The following is a 22,595-nucleotide window of genomic DNA, read 5'->3' on the forward strand; positions in this document are numbered from 1 at the left end:
AGTCAATAATGTCTTGAAAGACGTCATGTTTACGCCTGTGACTGTTAAACGTTTTATTTCTACTATTGCAATTTCGGCCTTAAACCATTATCAAGTGCAGATGTTTTGGCTTTAAGCCATGTCTACTTTATACACTACTGGCCATTAAAATTGCTACACCAAGAAGAAATGCAGATGATAAACGGGTATTCATTGGACAAATATATTATACTACAACTGACATGTGATTACATTTTCACACAATTTAGGTGCATAGTTCCTGAGAAATCAGTACCCAGAACAACCACCTCTGGCCGTAATAACGGCCTTGATACCCCTGGGCATTGAGTCAAACAGAGCTTGGATGGCGTGTACAGGTACAGCTGCCCATGCAGCTTCAACACGATACCGCAGTTCATCAAGAGTAGTGACTGGTGTATTGTGACGAACCAGTTGCTCGGCCACCATTGACCAGGCGTTTTCAGTTGGTGAGAGATCTGGAGAATGAGCTGGCCAGGGCAGCAGTCGAACATTTTCTGTATCCAGAAAGGCCCGTACAGGACCTGCAACATGCGGTCGTGCATTATACTGCTGAAATGTAGGGTTTCGCAGAGATCGAATAAAGGGTAGCGCCACGGGTCGTAACACATCTGAGATGTTACGTCCAATGTTCAGAGTGTCGTCAATGCGAACAATAGGTGATAGAGACGTGTAACCAATGGCACCCCATACCATGACGCCGGGTGATACGCCAGTATGGCGGTGACGAATACACGCTTCCAATGTGCGTTCACCATTGTCGCCAAACATGGATGCGACCATCATGATGCTGTAAACAGAACCTGGATTCATCCGAAAAAATGACGTTTTGCATTTCGTGCACCCAGGTTCGCCGTTGAGTACACCATTGCAGGCTCTCCTGTCTGTGATGCAGCGTCAATGGTACCCGCAGCCATTGTCTCCGAGCTGATAGTCCATGCTGCTGCAAACGTCGACGAACTGTTCGTGCAGGTGGTTGTTGTCTTGCAAACGTCCCCAGCAGTTGACTCAGGGATCGAGACGTGGCTGCACGATCCGTTACAGCCATGCGGATAAGATGCCTGTCATCTCGACTGCTAGTAATACGTGGCCGTTGGGATCCAGCACGGCGTTCCGTATTACCCTTCTGAACCCACCGATTCCATATTCTGCTAACAGTCATTGGATCTCGACCAACGCGAGCAGCAATGTCGCGAAACGATAAACCGCAATCGCGATAGGCTACAATCCGACCTTTATCAAAGTCGGAAACGTGATGGTACGCATTTCTCCTCCTTAACGAGGCATCACAACAGCGTTTCACCAGGCAACGCCGGTCAACTGCTGTTTGTGTATGAGAAATTGGTTGGAAATTTTCCTCATGTCAGCACGTTGTAGGTGTCGCCACCGGCGCCAACATTGTGTGAATGCTCTGAAAAGCTAATCATTTGAATATCACAACATCCTGTCAGTTAAATTTCGCGTCTGTAGCACGTCATCTTCGTGGTGTAGCAATTTTAATGGCCAGTTGTGTACAAGCTGACACATTTCAAGAAATTTCACATGACTCTGAATTCCAGTTATGAAAAGTCAATAATGTGTTTGTCCAGCAAGGGCCATTATGCAAGCATATATTCGGCTTGGCATTGATTGACAGACTTGTTGAATGTCCTACTGAGGGATATTGTGCCACATTCTGTCCAACTGCCGCGCTAGATCGTCAAAATCCTGAGCTGGTTGGAGGCCCCTGCCCATAATACTCTAAGCTTTCTCAATTGATGAGAGATCCGCGACCTTTCAGGCCAACGTAGAGTTTGGCAGGCACGAAGACAAGCAGTAGAAATTCTCACCGTGCGTGGGAGGCCCTTATCTTGTAAGCCCACAATGGCTTGCCGTGAAGGGCAAGAAAATAGGGTGTAGAATATCGTCAACGGACGCACCGATGTACTGCAAGGGTGCCGCGGATGATAACCAAAGGGTTCTGCTACGAAAAGAAATGGCACGCCGCACTAACACTCCCGGTTGTCGGGCTGCATGGAGAGCGACAGTCAGGTTGGTACCCCACTACTATTCAGGGTTGTCTCCAGACGTGTCTTCGGTCTGGGATCTCACTGACTGAAGTAGTTTTGTCTTAACTCATAAGTGATGAGTCCCGCTTCGAACTGAGCCCCGATGACCAGCGAAGACGTGTCTGAAGACGGCCTGGACAGCAGTGCGATACCGACTTGACTATCACCCGCCATATGGCCCGTCATCCAGGAGCCGTAGTCTGGCATTTCTTTTCGTTGTAGAACTCATTTCCTGTCATTTGAGGCACTTATAATTTCGATGTTCTGCAGTAAAAAGTGTCGCATCACACACTGTACTATCGTAGGCTACCGTAGACTATCAAAATTACCCAAAGACTACTGTTGTTTTCCTAGTAGTTTTGGTCAGTTAAGTTCGTACCCGCATTACCTATATGTTGGGTGTGTTGCATACCTGTCGGGCGATACTTCATAATGATCGCTTTCTTTATTTAGATCAGTGTCTTACGACATTCCCCTAGAAACTGGAAGTGGTGAACCGTCTAGAAACTGAGTCAGGATATATCATCGGCTGGGTAACCTACAGAACATTTTTGTTCTACATAGTTATCCTCCTACCTGTAACTTAAAGAATAAGCAGTATTTGTAACAAAATTGAAATTTTAAATGTTTAATCCCATGTTTTATTCGAGAATTGTTAATTTGCAATGTGAAAGAGGGGGACGTCGTAGTGAAAATAAACAAAACATACAGATTTATAACATAGCAATAGGAAACGCAGTTTCCTGAAAAAAGGTAAAAATAAAAAACTAAAAACAAACATATTTCAAACATCTTTTCAATACTTTGTCGAACGTATATAAAATATGTTTCTTATTCATAAACAACTTTTGTATTTATCAATAATAACTGGAAAAACTTGTTCTTGATCATGATGAACGTTCCATTGAGTGCAAAATAAGAACTACATATACATATTTTTTGTGCATGTAAACTGTACTTGCATTAAAAGTAACCGCTTTGGCCACGTAAAGTCCAGAAGTTATGTAATCAACTAATTTTTATTACCTGTAAAACGAAAGTGCTATTTATATTCTGTACATAATGGACTGACACTGAATGATGTGCAGTTCTAATTATATGCATAACAAAATTCACTTATGTTTGTTTCCCTACCAATGCCACAAGTGCTACCAGTAAACGTGTTTTTTCTGCGTCGTTTATGTACAGTACCAAAACTAGGAAACCGGAATTTTGGTAGAGCGCAACTCAACACTGACGTTTAAGTTTGTTACTTCTTTTTCACTGACTCTTTTCGCAACACTTTTGCAGACAGTATCCACATATACCACCGAATGCACCTGAAAAACTATATCGATGTACGACGCAGTTCGGGAAGCATCACGTCATGAATATTGCGATGCGTGAAAAACTTGTTTTTACTTAAAACGTAGCGCAAATTACCCAGAGTATATTCATTCAGTATTTAATAATGACGGCACATAGCGACTTCCAACGAACTGTTTAAACTTCGTTTCAAACCTTTTTTAAACTTTTTCTGCCTTACATACTTCACGTAAAATATTAAACACCTTAACTCATTTGTAAAGTTTGAAGTGATTTTGAACATTGGAGTTCGATTCTTTGAAGGATCGCTGAAGGGAGTGAGGGGAGGTGGATATTTACCGATAGTATTTGAAACTAACTACACTACTGGCCATTAAAATTGCTACACCAAGCAGATGACGTGCTACAGACGTGAAATTTAACTGACAGGAAGAAGATGCTGTGATATGCAAATGATTAGCGTTTCAGAGCATTCACACAAGGTTGGCGCCGGTGGCGACAGCTTCAACGTGCTGACATGAGGAAAGTTGCCAACCGATTTCTCATACACAAACAGCAGTTGACCGGCGTTACCTGGTGAAACGTTGTTGTGATGCCTCGTGTAAGGAGGAGAAATGCGTACCATCACGTTTCCGACTTTGATAAAGGTCGGATTGTAGCCTATCGCGATTTCGGTTTATCGTATCGCGACATTGCTGCTCGCGTTGGTCGAGATCCAATAACTGTTAGCAGAATACGGAATCGGTGGGTTCAGGAGGGTAATACGGAACGCCGGGCTGGATCCCAACGGCCTCGTATTACTAGCAGTCGAGATGACAGGCATCTTATCCGCATGGCTGTAGCGGATCGTGCAGCCACGTCTCGATCCCTAAGTCAACTGCTGGGGACGTTTGCAAGACAACAACCATCTGCACGAACAGTTCAACGACGTTTGCAGCAGCATGGACTATCAGGTCGGAGACCGACCCTTGACGCTGCATCACAGACAGGAGAGCCTGCGATGGTGCACTCAACGACGAACCTGGGTGCACGAATGGCAAAACGTCATTTTCTGGATGAATCCAGGCTCTGTTTACAGCATCATAATGGTCGCATCCATGTTTGGCGACATCGCGGTGAACGCACATTGGAAGCGTGTATTCCTCATCGCCATGCTGGCGTATCACCCTGCGTGGTGGTATGGGGTGCCATTGGTTGCACGTCTCGGTCACCTCTTGGTCGCATTGACGGCACTTTGAACAGTGGACGCTACATTTCAGATGTGTTACGACCCGTGGCTCTACCCTTCATTCGATTCCTGCGAAACCCTACATTTCAGCAGGATAATGCACGACCGCATGTTTCAGGTCCTGTACGGGCCTTTCTGGACACAGAAAATGTTCGGCTGCTGCCCTGGCCAGCACATTCTCCAGATCTCTCACCAATTGAAAACGTCTGGTCAATGGTGACCGAGCAGCTGGCTCGTCCCAATACGCCAGTAACTACTCTTGATGAATTGTGGTATCGTGTTGAAGCTGCATGGGCAGCTGTACCTGTACACGCCATCCAAGCTCTGTTTGGCTCAATGCCCAGGCGTATCAAGGCCGTTATTACGGCCAGATGTGGTTGTTCTGGGTACTGATTTCTCAGAAACCATGCACCCAAATTGTGTGAAAATGTAATCACATGTCAGTTGTAGTATAATATATTTGTCCAATGAATACCCGTTTATCATCTGCATTTCTTCTTGGTGTAGCAATTTTAATGGCCAGTCGTGCATTTGTTATGGCGATTAATGCGTCACTGCTTTTTGAGCATATACCGTGTTCCTATAGTGTGAAACTTTTCATCCAAATCGATTAACTGATTGGCACTGGACGATCCATTCACAACACACGTTTTATTGCACTCAGTCAGAAGGCAATAGTTTTAGTGTAGTTCCGCTAAAGTTTTGGTGCAGAAGGAACGAATGCAGACGCGTGTAGTCTGAATTGGTATTACTTTGAAAGTGATCATCGATGGTATTGAGCCGTGTGGAGTGGCCGCGTGGTTTGGCGCGCCAAGTTACGGATTGCGCGGCTCCTCCCGACGGAGGAGCGTTAAGTTAGTTCAAGTTAGTTTAAGTATTGTGTAGGTCTAGGGACCGATGATCTCAGCAGTTTGGTCCCTTAGGAATTCATACACATTTGAACATTTGGGGGGATCGACCGTATATGTTAGAGGTTGTTCAGAAATAGTTCAGATGTGAGTGGAATCCTATGGGACTTAACTGTTAAAGTTATCAGTCCCTAAGCTTACACACTACTTAACCTACATTATCCTAAGGACAAACACACACACACCCATGCCTTAGGGAGGACTCGAACCTCCGCCGGGACCAGCCACAGGTGTCCATGACTGCAGCGCCTTAGACCGCTCGGCCAGAAGTAGTTACTAAGTTCACAATTTCAAAATATCAACCTCTTTCCTGGCGAGTCAGAAATCTTAGACGAGATGCTGCAAAAAGTACGTTTTGTAATGTGTTGTTACTGGGCACATAGTGAGGCCGTGTGTCCCCTCGGCTATTGAGAAGGCCGCAGCTACTTCCCAGCTTCCGGTGGAAGAAGACATTGTCGGATTGGAGATGATTAGCTGGTCTTGCCAATTATGTCTAAGCGGTCTACGGTCGGAACCTACTAGCTTCGCTTAAGGTTTAGGGAGTTACCCATGAAAGTAGTAGCTGTTAAAATAAATCTCTGTAAAGTCCTCGCAGCAAGTTGAAGTATTCAGAGAAGTGCTACCAGCGGGAACAGGAAACAGCCAATCAAAGTGCTCGCCTTCTGCCGCTGGGGGCAGTTGGCTGAAAGCTCTGAATGCTGAAGCAATTTCGTGGAACTGCATGAAGCTCGCGAAATCGAGGAGTGTGCTGGCAATCCTCCCACATGCAGGGAGACAATCATGTACCTTTTGGGGCACAGATGGTGTTTTAAAGAGTTTAACCGATTCGCAATCAGAGAAGTTACTTTTCCTGTGTGGAAAGCCTACAGTAACTCGAAAGTGTTCCCAAGCGCAGGCATCGAATTCCGGTTAGTCATTTTCCTGTTTCCTAGGCGAGTATTGCAGTTTAATGAGCGTGCTCCCATTAGTTACGAAGAGACCCCATAAGAAAGCGTGGCCTAGAGGTGGTGTAAAATAAAAATGTCGAACTTGGTGAACTATAAATGTAGTCACACCATTTCCGGAGGAAACTTACGTCTAGTGTTTTCGTGTGTCTTTTATCTTATTGATTGTACTGTCATCTGTTTCGCTTAGAAGATGTTATCGGCTGAAGTTGGTAGAGACCAACTGCAGGCGCTGTATTGACTGTTAGCGGTGTAAGTTTTACGGTCGAGTGATTGGATCTCGGATTCTTTTGCTGAATGGAGTTATAAGAGACAGTCAAAAGAAAACTAGACAGATGGAGAAAAGTAAGTTACTTTTTACTATTTAGGGTATTCTACACCACTACTCATTTCGTTTTCTGTTGCATTCGCAAATAGCACGAGGGATAAACGACTGTGTATATGCCTCTGTAAGAGCCCTAAGCTCTCTAATCTTACCTTCATGATCCTTTCGCGAAATGCACGTTGGCGGCAGTAGAATCGCCCTGCAGTCAGCCTCAAATGCCGCTTCTCTAAATTTTCTTAATAGTGCCTCACGAAAAGAGTAATTTTCCCTCCAGTGATTCTCATTTGAGTTCCAGAGGCATCTCCGATTACTTGCGTTGTTCGAATCTACCGGTAACAAATCCAGCAGCCCGCCTCTGAATTGCTTCGTAGTCTCCCTGTAATCCGACATAGTGCGACACCCAAACACTCGAATAGTACTCAACAAGTGGTCGCACTAGTGTGCTATATGAAAGCTACTTTCCTAAAATTCTCCCAATAAACCGATGTCGACCATTCGCCTTCCATACTACAGTTCTTACATGCTCACTGCATTTCATATTGCTTTACAACGTTACGCCTTGATCTTTAATCGACGTGACTCTGTCAAGCAGCACTTTAGTAATACGGTATTCGAACAGCTCAGATGCTAAACTAAGGGACGAGGCAATGCAGCATCACATAACAATTAATATAAACAGCAATTACCAAAAAATTGGAAAATTGCAAAGCAAGCTACCGTAAATCTAAATTAACAGATAAAATGCAAAATTACAACTAATATGAGCCAATGTGCAGCAACATGAAAAATCAATGAGTAGTAAAATTGGCTTAGCAGAGTAACACAAATTAAAGTTCAGTAGCACTATGCCTGGCAAACAGCAGCTTATATCTAAACATGACATAGCTCAAGAAGAAAAAATATTACAGTAAAAACAACAATGCAGATAAGGGAAATGTATATTCACATCTTAATGTCTATGTAATTAAAGTGGTGCACCACAACAACTTATTGTAAAAGAAATATTACCATGTACTTGAAAAGAATATTATGTATGCAGTTACTAGTTCCTTCTTATTGTTCTTTCCTTTCCAAGTGCTCCTTTTTTAAAGAATGTGGATCATAAAATAATTATTTAATAGATCTGTTGACAGAAAGTGTTCACATTAGCAAATGCATTTTATTTTATAAAAGCAATGCTGCAACACAGCTGGAAACCAGATATCAAGTGAAATAAGCAATTACGCAAACCAAAGCATAAAAACATCATTCAATAGTCATGTGGCATTTCGTAAGTCAGTAGCTCTCAACTCTCATAGAAAGACACTTGTCATAATCAGGTGTGCAGATGTACGAATATTTCCCATCAATTCATAAGCATTTCAGCAATTAGCACAAAGTGCGAGTAATCATATGTTTTCAAGTAACGAGGGTGTCGCATTAGCGATGAAAGGCACACCCTAATGGCTTGTTCTCCAGGTGTTTTCCTGTGCTCTGAAAGGCACGCGCTAATGGCTTTTTCTCCAGGCGTCTGACACAGCTGGGTGCCCACGACGCATCATGTGTAGGTGGTCCGTTAACTTTCTTATGGAAATATTTACGACAGCAGTTTCCGCTACAGAGACAGTCGCACATAAAAATATTTCACAGGTCAAGAATTAGCGTTGCAAATCTGTAGAAACAAAATCCTATAAATATAAGTGTCCAAAAAAAATATTGGTCAGCATTGTGATACAGTCACACATTTCATAACTCTTAAAGTACGTTTCTTGGTTTCCAACATCCTTTTCATAAATCAGAGTCCCTAAACACTACTCATTATTCCTTACCTCATTATACATATACATATTCGTCGACACTTCTTCAATATTTCATCATGAGAAATACGTAGCATAATAAACATTCCTCAACAACATAATACACATCGTCGTCGTAATAATAACATCATAACACTTCAGTCAAATCTCAAAATCGTCGTAACTTCCTCCAATAATTTCTAAGCCTAAAATAATTCTCTGCTCATGTCAAAAGTGTCAGCTGCCTCAAACGTACTTTAAAAATCATGATCTCATACCAAATACATCATTCAAAGCTCTCATAGTATCACAATGATTCCGAAAAAATATGAACAGTTTACAAAGTACAGACAAAATACAGTTTCATAAGTGTGAAGTTATCCAACGGTGTAATTGCGTAAACATCTGTCACTGATGTAGTAAAAAACATGTTTATCTCTCAGTTAAATGATCAGATAGCTGTGTAATTTGTGTGTTAGAGAAATATGGTACCGATGTGTAAAGTTGTATAAGCAAATACCATATTAGCTAGGGTTCCTTGTGGTTGCCACACACATGGTACACAAAGTAAGTGTGTACCCCCCTGAGGATTAATGTAATTATACCCTCAGGTGTTACAGATTACAGCAATGAAATGAAATGTATCACTGAAAACCTTTGTATCATTGTACTTCAAATATCTTTAAAAATAAATGTTTTAAGTACAAAATTAATCACTCAAATACGTGTCCTGTAGCGCTAAATATGCGTCTTGCTGTAAGATAATCTCTGTGGAAGTGTAGTAGTTATCGTCCTCCGAAAGCTAAGTTCTGCAGAAGTCAATGTACTTACCTCATAATAAACAAAAGTGAAATGCTTTGCGTATAGATATCGTAGTTATTATGCTTATTGGCGTGATGAAGAAAGTACTGTACAGTAACGTATTGTTGTGCCACGAAAAAAGGCTGTCTCATTGTTGCTATACCACAAAAGTTACTACTAAAACATGTTTTTCTTTCCAGAAGAATTCAGAAAACTGTGCAGATATAAAACAGATACACTGCAAAAACAACATTGTAAATTGTCACTCATTAGTAGCGTCGTGATAAAACCGTGTAGCTGTCACATAAACTAACCTCTGTGTCATCTGGTATCTCTCAGAAAGCACATTAATTCAGAATGTATTTTCAAATAAACCAAAATGTTGCATTAAAATCTCATTAGCAGTACTGGTAAATGTTCTAAGTATGTGAGCCTTATAGTCGTTACGTAATTGTGCAACAAACAAGCAAGAATGTACACACACAATAACACTGTGACGTCTGTTCACTATAACAATGCATTCGTCATTTCTGTTTAAATAAGTTCTCTTGGTTCTTGATTGGATATTGTACTTCAAACATTGTTGTATGTTAACAGTTTCTTAAGCATACTAGTAACGTGAAGTGAAACGTTTTATGGCAAAGACAAAGTTAAAAAGCAGATTATCTTTCAATAAACGGTTTTACATGTGAAATATGGTGTAAACCTTTACTCTTCCTAGTACGCAGAATTTCAACTTGAATGCAATTATCATGCGGTATTCGCCCGTAAAGAATACTGGAATCTTGCTCAAGGTTAGCGTCAATGTTATTTTTCTCTGAGCCAGCCGGCGCACGCGGCTGCCTGCGGTGTGAGTCATTGTCTGTTTCTTTGTTGGCGCGCGTCGTTATTGGGATTAGGAGACCTAACTTCTACAAATTCGCCTTGCCGAGAGGGCCCTGCTCTGCTTGAATCCCGCCAGTTCTGATGCAATTGACGTCTGTCGTTATGATCATATCGTCTGTCGTCATTTCGGTAGAATCCGTAGTTTCTTCCTTGTCGGTCACGTGGTGGAGAATTTCTCCCTGAATCGTAACTCCGCGCTGAACTGTTGCGTCTGAAGTTATTCTGTCTCCCCTGGTAATAATTGTTTTGGTTCCCATATTGTCTGTTTCTGTGGTTATCTCTGTCATAGTCATTGCTGCGGAGAGGTGATCTTTCCCTGTAATTATTACTACTCTGCCAACGGTTGTCATACGGGTGGTGTCTATTTTGGTCACGATTTGTGTGGTGAGAATAGTCTTGTCGCGTCCAGTTATCGTTTCTGTCGTCACGGAATTGTGACGGATGTGACCTGTAGTGATTGTTTTCCTGTTTTCGCATCCCGCGACTGTCTGTGTCAATTTCCAGTTCTTGTAACAGTCCCTGAAAAGCTTCAATGTCGTCTTTGCAACGTCCTGCCAAAATAATGTGTCGTAAATGTTCAGGTAATTTGATTAAGCAAATGCGGATGAGTTCTGAGGGGCTGTATGGATTTGACAGGTACTGATTCTTGTGCAACATGTCTTCAAAATATTTCACAAGACTGGAGAATTCAGATTGTTCGAAATGTTTCATCATTATGATGCCATGTTTTACACGGTCTTGTGTAGCTTGCGACCAATATGCTGAGAGGAGGGCATGGTAAAATTCTCCTTCACTGTGGCAATCGTGAATGACCGATCGCATTCTCACAGCTGGTTCATTCTCTAAGTAGCCACACATAAATTCTAATCTGTGCTCCAATGACCAGTTGGGAGGAAAACAATGAGAAAATTGATGGAGCCATGCTTGTGGATGAATGTCGTTGCCAGAATTCTTAAACGTTTTGAATTTACGTGTAGTGATGAACAGCTTATAGTCAAAATCATCGTGTCGGCGAGTAGCATATCGGTCATTGTTACGTCGTGTCGGCGGTTCCATCTCAAAATTCGGTGTACCTTGCCAATTTCTTTCATAATTTCCGAAATGCCCTGTGTTATTATTTTGCGGCTTTTCCGTGTTTCTAAGTCCCTCTTCCCGTGTTGGAGCGCGAGTGTCCTCTGAAATACGTAATTCTTGTATTACCTGTGTCAGCTGATCTTGTACTTCCCGGATTTCTCTTTGGTGTTGTGTATTAATTTGATTCTGATTTTGTTTGAATTTTCTTATTTGTTCATACTCTTCTGTGTCAGTGAAGGCTACGGGTCTTGTGTCATTCAGATCATCATCTACCTTTGTAGATAAGTTAGTGACCTGATCCGAAAGTTCGGCTACTTTCTCCGATAGTGTACTTATTTCTTCAGTGTGTTTTTCTGAACCAAGTTTCAGAGTATCTACTGTGTCCTTAAAGTTTTCCTGAGTTTTTGCAAGTTGCGTAACCGAATCGGTAGATGCAACTGAGTCAAATTTAGCTTGCAAGGTCTCATGATTTTCATGAACAATAATTTGCAGTTCTTTTATGGCTGCTTCGTGATTCTGTAATGCATTTTCATGCCGCGAAAAAATAGGTTGAAAATGCTCACAAATTTGTGTTTTTACGTCATTACAGACTTTTTGACATTTAGATTCAATGTTATGTAACTCAGCAGTTAAATCTTCACGTGTTTGTTCAAGAGTTTGCTCCAATGAGTCTAACTTTTTAAGATTTTGTTCCACTGTGTCTAACTTTTGAAGCTTTTGCTGTGTTTGTCTCTGATTTTGTTCCACTGTGTCTAACTGTTGCTGTGTTTGTCTCTGATTTTGTTCCATTTGTTGCATTAATTGCAATAATAATGTTTTAGTGTCTGGAATCTGTTTCTCTACGCTGTTCGGCAGTGCATTTGCACCGGCAACATTCACATTTTGACAAGCAGAAAATGTGTCTTGACTTATTTGAGAAAACGGTGAGGATCCAAAACCTGAATCTACAGTATTTGCGAGATTGTTTCCTGTCATTTCGGATTCCTGAGGCGAGCTGTTGCCGACCGATCGATCGATAATGCTTCCCTGTTCTCTACATGTTTCAATGTCTACACCATTATTTGACGCCCGCTCCATTTCCCTATGCACAGTTACCAAATTACTACTTTGAATATTTGTTAATTCATTACATGGTGGCGTTAACACACTGCTTTCGTCTTCACTGTCATTTCTCAGTTTACTTTGGAGCCTAGTATTACGTTTTTCACACGCCATTATTGTCAGAGTATTTCACACGATAACAAAGAAAAGCACAATTTGAAGATCAAAAATAAGAGAACACATTAACATAGCACTGAAAATAATATCTAGTTAATTACCAGCGCAGCTGCGAAATACTTGGTGCAAATCTACATGCATGCCACAACTGTTTTACAGTACAACAATGAAAGACTGCAACTACAAAGGAGATTCTCTCTACAATTACGCGCTAGCAATAAACAAAAGCTACACTAAATACACAAACTACAAGAAAAAAATCAGAAGATTCCAGTGAGGTATCCTACGCTAAGGGTCGACATATGTAACGTCCCCTTTGAACAATTTATACACGAGACTTCCCCTTAGAACAATTATACACGACTGTACTTAAACTGACATACAATATTTTGTTAGCGCAACGCAATCTGACTTTCAGAATTCTCTACAAAAGAATGGCCCTGACTAACATTAAACTATACCTTTCACAAATCACTTACCTCACAAAAATCTTCGCTGCTCAAGCTACTGCAATACAGCAAGCGCCACTACTGCCAGCTAAATAAAAGATTCAAACTACTGAAGGCACTAACTACTGATAGGGATAGTGAGCAAATGAAAGATATTAATAGAGAACAAACAATGTATTTACCTTAATATCATCACAAGTCATAATATATATATATCAGTTCATGACAAATTGCAAACCTCCGCCATCTCTCTCCCCACATCCACCACTGCTGGCGGCTCACCTCCAACTGCGCAACGCTACGCGCTGTTCACATCCAGCTGCCGCTGCCCAACACTACAATGGCAGACAACAATGCAAACTAGCCACAGACTGCACACAGCACAGCCAGTGATTTCATTTTGAGCGCTACGTAACGTTGCCAATAAGAAAACAAACAGCCTACTTACATAGAGAAAACATAAACAGCCTACTTACACATTATGGGTTTGTTTTTCTACTCATCTGTAGTAACTTACATTTTTCTACGTTAAGAACTAACTGCCATTCACCACACCAACAATAAATTTTGTCTAAATCATCTTGTATCCTTCCACACTCACTCAACGACGACATCTTCCCATACAACACAACATCATCAGTAAACATCCGCAGACTGCTGCTTACCCTGTCCGCCAGATCATTATGTATTCAGAAAATAACAGCGGTCCTGTCACACTTCCCTGGGGTACTCCTGACGGTACCCTTGTCTCTGATGAACACTCGCTGTCGGCGACAACACACTGGGTTCTGTTATTTAAGAAGTCTTCGAGCCACTCACACACCTGGCAATCTATTTCTTACAACTGTACTTCCGTTAACAGTCGACAATGTGGTACCGTGTCAGATGCTTTACGGAAATGTCGGAAATGGAATCCGTCTGTTGCCCTTCATCTCATGTGAGAAGAGGGCATGCTGAGTTTCTTACAAACGATGCCTCCTGTAACTATTAATGCGTACATCTCACTGTGAGACAAGAAGGTCAATGCTTTCGTGGAGAAATGTTTGCCATTACCTAACAAACTCTGATTCTACCCACGCCTGCACCATTTCGTTCGAAGCAAATTGACGGCCACAGACGTCCCTCTTCAGGGCCTCAGAAATACGGAAATCGCATGGGGAGACATAGGGAATCTGTGGAGGATGTATAAGGGCTTACCGCTCGGGATTAGCCGAGCGGCCTTGGGCGCTGCAGTCATGGACTCTGCGACTGATCCCGGCGGAGGTTCGAGTCCTCCCTTGGGCATGGGTGTGTGTGTTTGTCCTTAGGATAATTTAAGTTAAGTAGTGTGTAAGCTTAGGGACTGATGACCTTAGCAGTTAAGTCCCATAAGATTTCACACACACATTTGACCATTTTTTTTTGTAAGGGCTTCCCAGCGAAACTTCTGCAATGTGGATAGGCCCATATGTCGTCAAGATTTTTTAGACTATGCTGGAGAAGTTTCGCTGGAAGTTCTTACATATCCTCCATACACTTCCGATCTCTCCCTGTGCGATCTCCATATTTTTGGAGTCCTGACATTTCCGGCCATCGATTTGCTTCGGAAGAAGAAGTGTACGCTTGGGTACAATCATGGTTACGTGGGCAACCGCAAACATGTTCCCTTGAAGGCACTGACTGTCTTGTCTCACTGTGGAATAAATGAATGAACGGTTATGGTGATAACTTTTGAAATAATGAACAGTTAGTTTACTTACTTTTTCCATCTATCTCGGTTTCATTGAGGGAGTTCATGATTTCGGAGTTCTGATTAGGATAACCGTATCACGCTGGTCAAAGCGAGACTGGCAACAGTTATTCACAGTAGTTATAGTAGAGTACCCCTGCCGAGAATTAATCCGAGTCCGCCACCATACGTGTCCTATTTGATCTTCGTAGTGACAAGTGTCTCGCGCGCCGAGATCGCGCTATTAGCGACCGACGGCGTAAATGAGGCTTTTACTTCTGCGAGGACGAGGCGAAGAAACGTTTCAGCTTGAAGTAAACTCATCGTTCACTGGCACTGATCGTTTTGACGAAGCTTACCGACAGCGTAAGTATGCCATTCAACATACAACAACAGTTACGCTCTGATATGGCACGGCAAATTCGAGTAGTTCATAAGCAGCCTCATTTGTTTTCTGCCAGACTCTGTAAACAGTGTTTGCACAACGTACTGCAAGCAGACATAACAGTGTTCTTCTCAGACTTTCCACAACCCACAAATGATTGCATCTTTCTTTTTTCTTGTTTTCTCATAGTTCACTACTGCTGTGGAAGCTGGGTTTCCACAATGGAAACACGCAGCTGACATGAAACGTAGAGAATATTTAAATCGGACTATCCTAATAAGACCCGCCTCCGTAGCCTAGATCGCTAACGCGCTCCTTTGCTGTGGCTCTCGACTCGGAGATAAGCCGCTCCGAATCCTGGTGGTGGGAAATTTTCATTGCCAGTATTTGGTCGCCAAGGGAAGGACATGTAGTGGCGTGAAGTACCTGATACCAGTCTTTCGCGCCAGTGTCCCGACTTAAATTCCAAAACCCTCCGCAGTGGTTCATGAAGTGGGGACATGTGACACTGTTGATGGTGGTCCATCCGTCGGATGGGAACGTTAAGCTGGGCGAACTCCGTGGCGCCATTCGGGAGAAATATGCTACGTGCCGGTACAGTGTTCTACCTTCCCCCTTCCCTTCATTCATAACAACATAAACCCAATACTACACTGTAAAAGCACTCATCAAAATCATTCGCACGACACAGATACACGCTGACACAGGTCAGATGAAGGTAACGACAGACCACCTCCACTAGGACCCTTCATTGCAGCTGCGACACTCAATCCGACCTGTTGGCCAATGGTATCGGTAATGCAGAGTGGCGCTCCAGATAGTGCATCATCGGCCGACGATATCTGTCTTCCTTGAATCCCTTGTGCCACGCCTTGACACCTGTAACGGACATGCAGTGCTCACCGTATACTTGTGTTATTCTGTGATGGATTTCCGTTCCGCGTACTCCTGCTGTCTTCTTTTGCAGCCTCTGTTTTTGTTTTCCACATGACTAAATGCAGTGGAAGATCGTCGCGAGGGTGTGCTGGCTCTGTCGTCACGTGGGCGTGCGCCCATGTCCCTCTAGCGCCGAGTTTGCGGCCTCAGCGCTCTGAGAGAAAGCAAATCTTCTTCCGTAGGCAACTGCATTACGATCTCTTCAGCGGTTTCCATTTTACAGCGTCCAGCTCATTTTTTTAATGACCGTAATATAAATAGCTGAATCAGAAGGTGCAAATGGCTCTGAGCACTATGGGACTCAACATCTTATGTCATAAGTTCCCTAGAACTTAGAACTACTTAAACCTAACTAACCTAAGGACATCACACACACCCATGCCCGAGGCAGGATTCGAACCTGCGACCGTAGCAGTCCCGCGGTTCCGGACTACAGCGCCAGAACCGCACGGCCACCGCGGCCGGCTGAATCAAAAGACTGGCCCTTTTGGAACTGAGTCTGTGATTGCGTAAGTATTCCATTATTATGCAAATGGGTAGTAACTGTGAAGTACCTGGGCGGTGACTGTTGACATCTGTGGGGCCACCCTTCACGTTAGGCCTAACGATGGCATATTTCAGTCTGCTTGGGAAAACATTCTAAATTAATTATTACATCGGTGATTAAGTACATTACATATTATAGGGCCACAACATTTTTAGCGTCTCAGTGGAGGTAATTATCCACCCCATATTAAATTTTGAAATATTCCTCGTATCAGTTTGGGATGTGAGATTAATTTTTGTGTCCTCTACATTGCTTCCTCTGTTTACTGTTTCCTTTATCTTCAGAAACGTTTGCACCCGTTTTTCTCACCTATTTTTAAAAAGTAATTACTTGAAACATCTGCTACACATGGACCGATGTTTACAATGCTTTCATTCGCTTTGACAGAAATTATGTAATCTTCTTTGACTTCTTTCCCTGTCTTTCTTTTAACAATATTCCGTACTGACTTGATTTGATTGTCTGATCTATTAATTTCAGACTTTTGGAATTTTGTACAACTTTTCTTAATGTGTTACAGTATTGTTTAAAATATGACAGTGTTTCTAGATCACTACGTGTTCTGACTATGTTGCACAAATCCTTTTTTCGTTGTGAAGATACTCTGATACCTGTAATGCTGCAAGGTTTCTTTAACGACATCCAATTACTACATTTAATTGTCATTTTAGGAAAACTACTTTAAGAAATGGACACAAACTCATTAATAAATATTTTGGATTTAGATCTAGCATTAGGCTCACTGTAAATATCATACCTGTCGGTATCCTTTAAACGTTCTTTGAAGTGTTCAGTGTTCAGTAGTTTTATCATTGATCAGCCGCACTGTTTTCGTTCAGCGTTTCTGAACTGTACATAGATCTAAGTTATGTGATGTGACAATCTGTTTACCACAGAAAAGGCATGCGTCTCCAAAACTTAGGCTTGTTGTATTAATACATTATGTCTAAGGTTACTACCGTCCTGAGCACCTCGGGTATGGAAATTTACGACTGATGCTAAATTATACGTCGCTAACAACATCAAAGAAATGGCTCTGAGCAGTATGGGAATTAGCATCGGAGATCATCAGTCCCCTAGAACTTAGAACAACTTAGACCTAACTAGCCCACGGACATCACACACATCCATGCCTGAGGCAGAACTCGAACCTGTGACCGTAGCGGTCTTGCGGTTCCAGACTGAAGCGCCTAGAACCGCTGGGCCACTCCGGCCGGCGCTAACAGCATCTCTAGATCATTTTTCCTATCATATTCCTCCAAGAAATTTACATTAAAAACACCACAAATTAATAATCCCTTTCCTCTCTATGACAACACAATAACATACCAAACTCTTTCATGAAAATTTCCCAATTCCCTAGTGGAGACCTGTATGCTGTAACAATCACGAATATTACATTTCCCAATATTAACACACAAGGTTATGATTATAACTTAAACAATACAGGATTTACTTTACGTTCTTTTAAATCTTTAAATCTATATTTTTTTTATGAATGTGAGATTAATGATTTGGTCGGAATCTTAGGTGGCTACAGTCGTAGATCCATATGTTCTAACAGCATATCTTACACGTGCCGACTACAAGGGCTTTTTTCAGAACACTCTCTAAGACTTTTACGTGTGGTGCCTCGCCAATATGCTGCTTATATGGTTGCACTATCTGTCGGAGGATGGCACTGACATATCATAAAGCCGTTACGGCGCCTTCCACGACCACCAGCGGCGTACATCGATCCCACATAATGCCACTCCAAAACAGCAGGGAACCTTCACCTTGCTGCACTCGCTGGACAGTGTGTCTAAGGCGTTAAGCCTGACCGGGTTGCCTACATACACGTCTCCAACGATTGTCTGCTTGAAGGTAAATGCGACATTCGTCGGTGAAGAGAACGTGATGCCAATCCTGAACGGTCCAATCGGTATGTTGTTGGGCCAATCTGTACCGCGCTGCATGGTGTCGTGGTTGCAAAGGTGGACCTCGCCATGGACGTCGGCAGTGAAGTTGCGCATCATTCAGCCTATTGTGCACAGTTTGAGTCTTAACACTACGTCCTGTGGCTGCACGAAAAGCATTATTCAACACGGTGGCGATGCTACCAGGGTTCCTCCGAGCCATAATCCGTAGGTAGCGGTCGTCGACTAAAGCAGTAGCCTCTGGCGGCCTGAGCGAGGCATGCCATCGACAGTTCCTGTCTCTCTGTATCTCCTCCATGTCCGAACAACGTCGCTTTGATTCACTCCGACACTTCCCTTGTTGAGAGCCTTTCCTGGCACAAAGCAACAATGCGGACACGATCGTACCGCGGTACTAACCGTCTAGGCATGGTTGAACTACAGACAACACGAGTCGTAGTCGTGTACCTCCTTCCTGATGGAGTGACTGGATCTGATCGGCTGTCGGCCCCCCTCCTTCTAATAGGCGCTGCTCATGCGTGGTTGTTTACATCTTTGGGCGGGTTTAGTGACATCTCTGAACAGTGTCTGTGATACAATATACACAGTCAACGTCAATTTTCAGGAGTTCTGGGAACTGGGGTGATGCAAAACTTTTTTTGATGTGTGTAGTATTACTGCTAGAGAATGACCAGCAAATCACACGCAAATTGCAAAGAATGTGGGCACCTTTAACAAGACTATCACGGTGGAAACCCAGAAATCAACATAATTAAAGTTCTACAAGATAATGGCACTTCCTATGATAAGATGAAAAGAAATTAACGATAAGCCAGTCAGAGAAGAGGAAATTAGATACTGCCGAAAAGAGATTGTTGAGATCTGTGGCAGGATAGAAAATGAGTAGTGCTGATGCACGGAAGGCAATGGATATTTTCAATATAAATGATAAATTACGCATTATTTTAAAAATGGGGCAGCCACAGCTAAAATAGTTACACATAACTGATTTACAATTCATACAGTACCACAAGTGTTTAAATGCAGGTGTTGAAACTATTAAAATATAGATCTAAATGAAATGTCTAATAATCCGCTGTAGCTATATTTATTTAAGTCTATGAGAGACCCACACAATCGGTTTCGCAACTTGTAAAATGCATCTTTTGGTGTATATCTGTACAGAAAATTTTATGGATTAATGTTTTGATAATAGGTAAATGAAGTTTTCGGAGATATCTTAAAGTACTGAGTGAATAGACTTAAACAAGGAAGAAAATATTACGCATCTAGTTAGGAAACTAGGTGTGGATAACATACACCCCACAAAGAACAGGCCTTTACGTGTTTAATACATAAGATTTGTAATTTCATACCAAAAGAAGGTTACTTACAAATTAATTTTATTAGTTTTCATTTTATTTTTCAATCGATACAGGACCCTGTACTTCCCTGGATAACATTTACGAGAGGCGTTGCTTGACGTAGGCCGGCAGAACATATTTTAATCCGTGAAGTAGTAACAGTTCGTGATTTCAACTCAAGTCAGTCCCTTTTTTGGCAGTTGCTCTACATTACATGGCGATTGCCCCATCTCTTTTTCATTCTAATTACTGCTTCACTGTTTTTAATCAAGGACTAGTTTCTGATTCCTAATTATATCCCTTTGTTTTTTAGACTGGACATTCATCATTGTGATGGTTTTTATCAATTGAGGCAGGCTGAGAACTTTCCCAGCCACGCCAATCGCTACTCTCCGGCAGTCTGTAACAGTCCCCTATACCATATGACATAGCATTTGTAAGTAACCTTCTTTTGGTATGAAATTACAAACCTTCTTCATTAAATACGTATGGGCCCATTCTTTATGGGGCGTATGTGATCCACACCTAGTTTCCTAACTAGATGCATAGTATTTTCTTCCTCGTTTAAAACTGTTCACTCAGCACTTTAAGATATCTCAGATAACTTCATTTCTCCATTATCAAAACATTAATTAACAAAATTTTCTGTACAGACATGCACTAGAAGATGCAGCATAAAAGTTGCGAAACCGGTTGTTGGGTCTCTAATCGATTTAAATACATACAGCTACAGCGGACTATTGGACTTTTCATTCAGTTTTGTATTTTAACAATTTTAACACCTGTATTTAAACACTTGTTGTACTGTATGGGTTATCAACCAATAATCGATAAATTACGGATAATAGACTAAAATGTAATGAAAGTATTCAACGGAGGGACAATAACAGAATTTCAGAGTCCGATGGACGACATAATATAATAGGAACTTCCATTGACGAAGGAACAGGTTCAGAGGCCTAAACCTTAAAGATGATGATGACTTGATCTTTCGCCCTTTATTCTAATGCGTTTCTACCGGGCTTGATTAGAACCCTTGTATAATTCTGCAAATAAAACTATACCTGCTTTATCAGTGTACGTGGGGTAACAGTTTTAATTGTCACTTCAGAAAAAATCAAGCTGTGGGGGTGGCAGTCATTCTCTACACATACACCTTCCAATACGACTCAGTCTTCCCAACGACAGGTAAGCTGCCGGAAACCGAGGTTGTAGAAGTCTGAATTTAGGTTTTCCAGGAACCGTTATACTTCGAAAATAATAATGTGTGGTCGTTCTGGAAATACTTGCCTCGTAATGGTTTCCTCGCCAGAGTGTGAACAGTCGGTGAACTCAGCGGGTGGCGATCCTTGATATGTTCAGAATGTCGTGTAAAATGTTGAAACCCGATCCACGAGTGATTTACAGTTTTTCCACTATCGCATCGATTGTTATACGTCTGCCTTTGAGCATCAAAGTTTACAGTCACCTTGTGATTCCAACTTTTCCACAGAGAGATGGTTTGCTACTTCGTTCTTCGTCATTCAGAGTTGTGTGGTCGCAATGGAAAAGAGTTGCGTTCTACCAAAACTACAGGTCTGTAGTTTTGATACAGTACATAAATGACGTATTGAATGGTAGGATTGCCGGTATTATTGGTAGCAATGGTAAAGAAAGAAACGTAATTGAATGTGTGTGAGAAACAGGGAGTCGACGACTTCTTTTTTGTCCATTGTGCATTTTATGTCCGTATAAAACATAAGTTGCATTTTATAAGTAATAAAAATTAGTGGATCGTGTAACTTTTGCGGTTTTATGCAACCAAAACAGTTACTTCTGACGCAAGTACAGTTTACATGCACAAACATAAAAAATCTACGTAATTATTGTTGTTATTTTGTACTTAAAAGAACGTTCTTCATAATGATCAAAAGCAAGAGTTTTCTGTTATTATTGATAAGTGTGAAAGTTGTATATGAATAGCAGAAACATGTCCTCTAAAGCTCGACGAAGCACTGAAGTGATGCCTGATAGCTTCTTTTCGAATTTTTTCAGCTTTACCTTTTTTTCCAAGAAATTGCATTTTCTGGCGCTACGTGACATATCTGTATTATTTCTTTATTTTTACTACAACATCCCATTTCAACAGTTTTCGACTAAAACATAAATTAAAGATTGACAATTTCAATTTTGCAATATATACTGCTTATTTTTAAGTAAAAGACAGGAGGATAGCTATGCGGAACAAAAATGTTCCATAGGTTATGCAGCCCTTTATATACCCTCTCACTTTCTAGGCGGTTCACCGCTTCCAGACACTTGTCGGATACGGAGACAACGCGATCGAAATGAGGCGACGCCCAATAGGTATGCAACACGCTTGGCGTCCAGGTAACGCAGCTGGCATCTTAACTGACCAATGCTTCTAGGAAAGCTACCGTAGTCTATGCTTACTTTTTATAGTATAGAACTCTACGCTGGAAGCATCTGTGACACGCAACCATTGTTGGCGATCACTTCCATCCACGGATGTTATTGGAGCTTATTGGCACTTGGGTTTAACTCATATGCGTGGATGAATGTAATCGAGATTTTCCATGTTTTAGTGTATTACTGTTATTATTATTAAGCTTTACATCAATAAACTACTTTTTCTAGTGTAAAACCTCTGAAGGACGTCAACCTCTCTCCCCATCTCAGAGGGCACTACTTTTTTTCTGGGAAGAGACTCACACAGGCTCTAGTACAGAGAAGCTCCCTATAATGTCATTTCAAACTCTAACTGCATTAACAGGTTTTC

At 41.8% G+C, this 22,595-nt stretch overlaps 1 protein-coding gene across 4 annotated transcripts in view; it reads right to left on the reverse strand.

Moving 5' to 3' along the window:
• The window catches only part of LOC124712604, a 498,348-nt gene that overhangs the window by 53,288 nt on the left and 422,465 nt on the right, over positions 1-22,595 (reverse strand). The gene's annotated exons all lie outside the window — the stretch shown is intronic.

This window comes from Schistocerca piceifrons, chromosome 1 (assembly GCF_021461385.2).
Source record: "Schistocerca piceifrons isolate TAMUIC-IGC-003096 chromosome 1, iqSchPice1.1, whole genome shotgun sequence".
NCBI classification, from domain to species: domain Eukaryota; kingdom Metazoa; phylum Arthropoda; class Insecta; order Orthoptera; family Acrididae; genus Schistocerca; species Schistocerca piceifrons.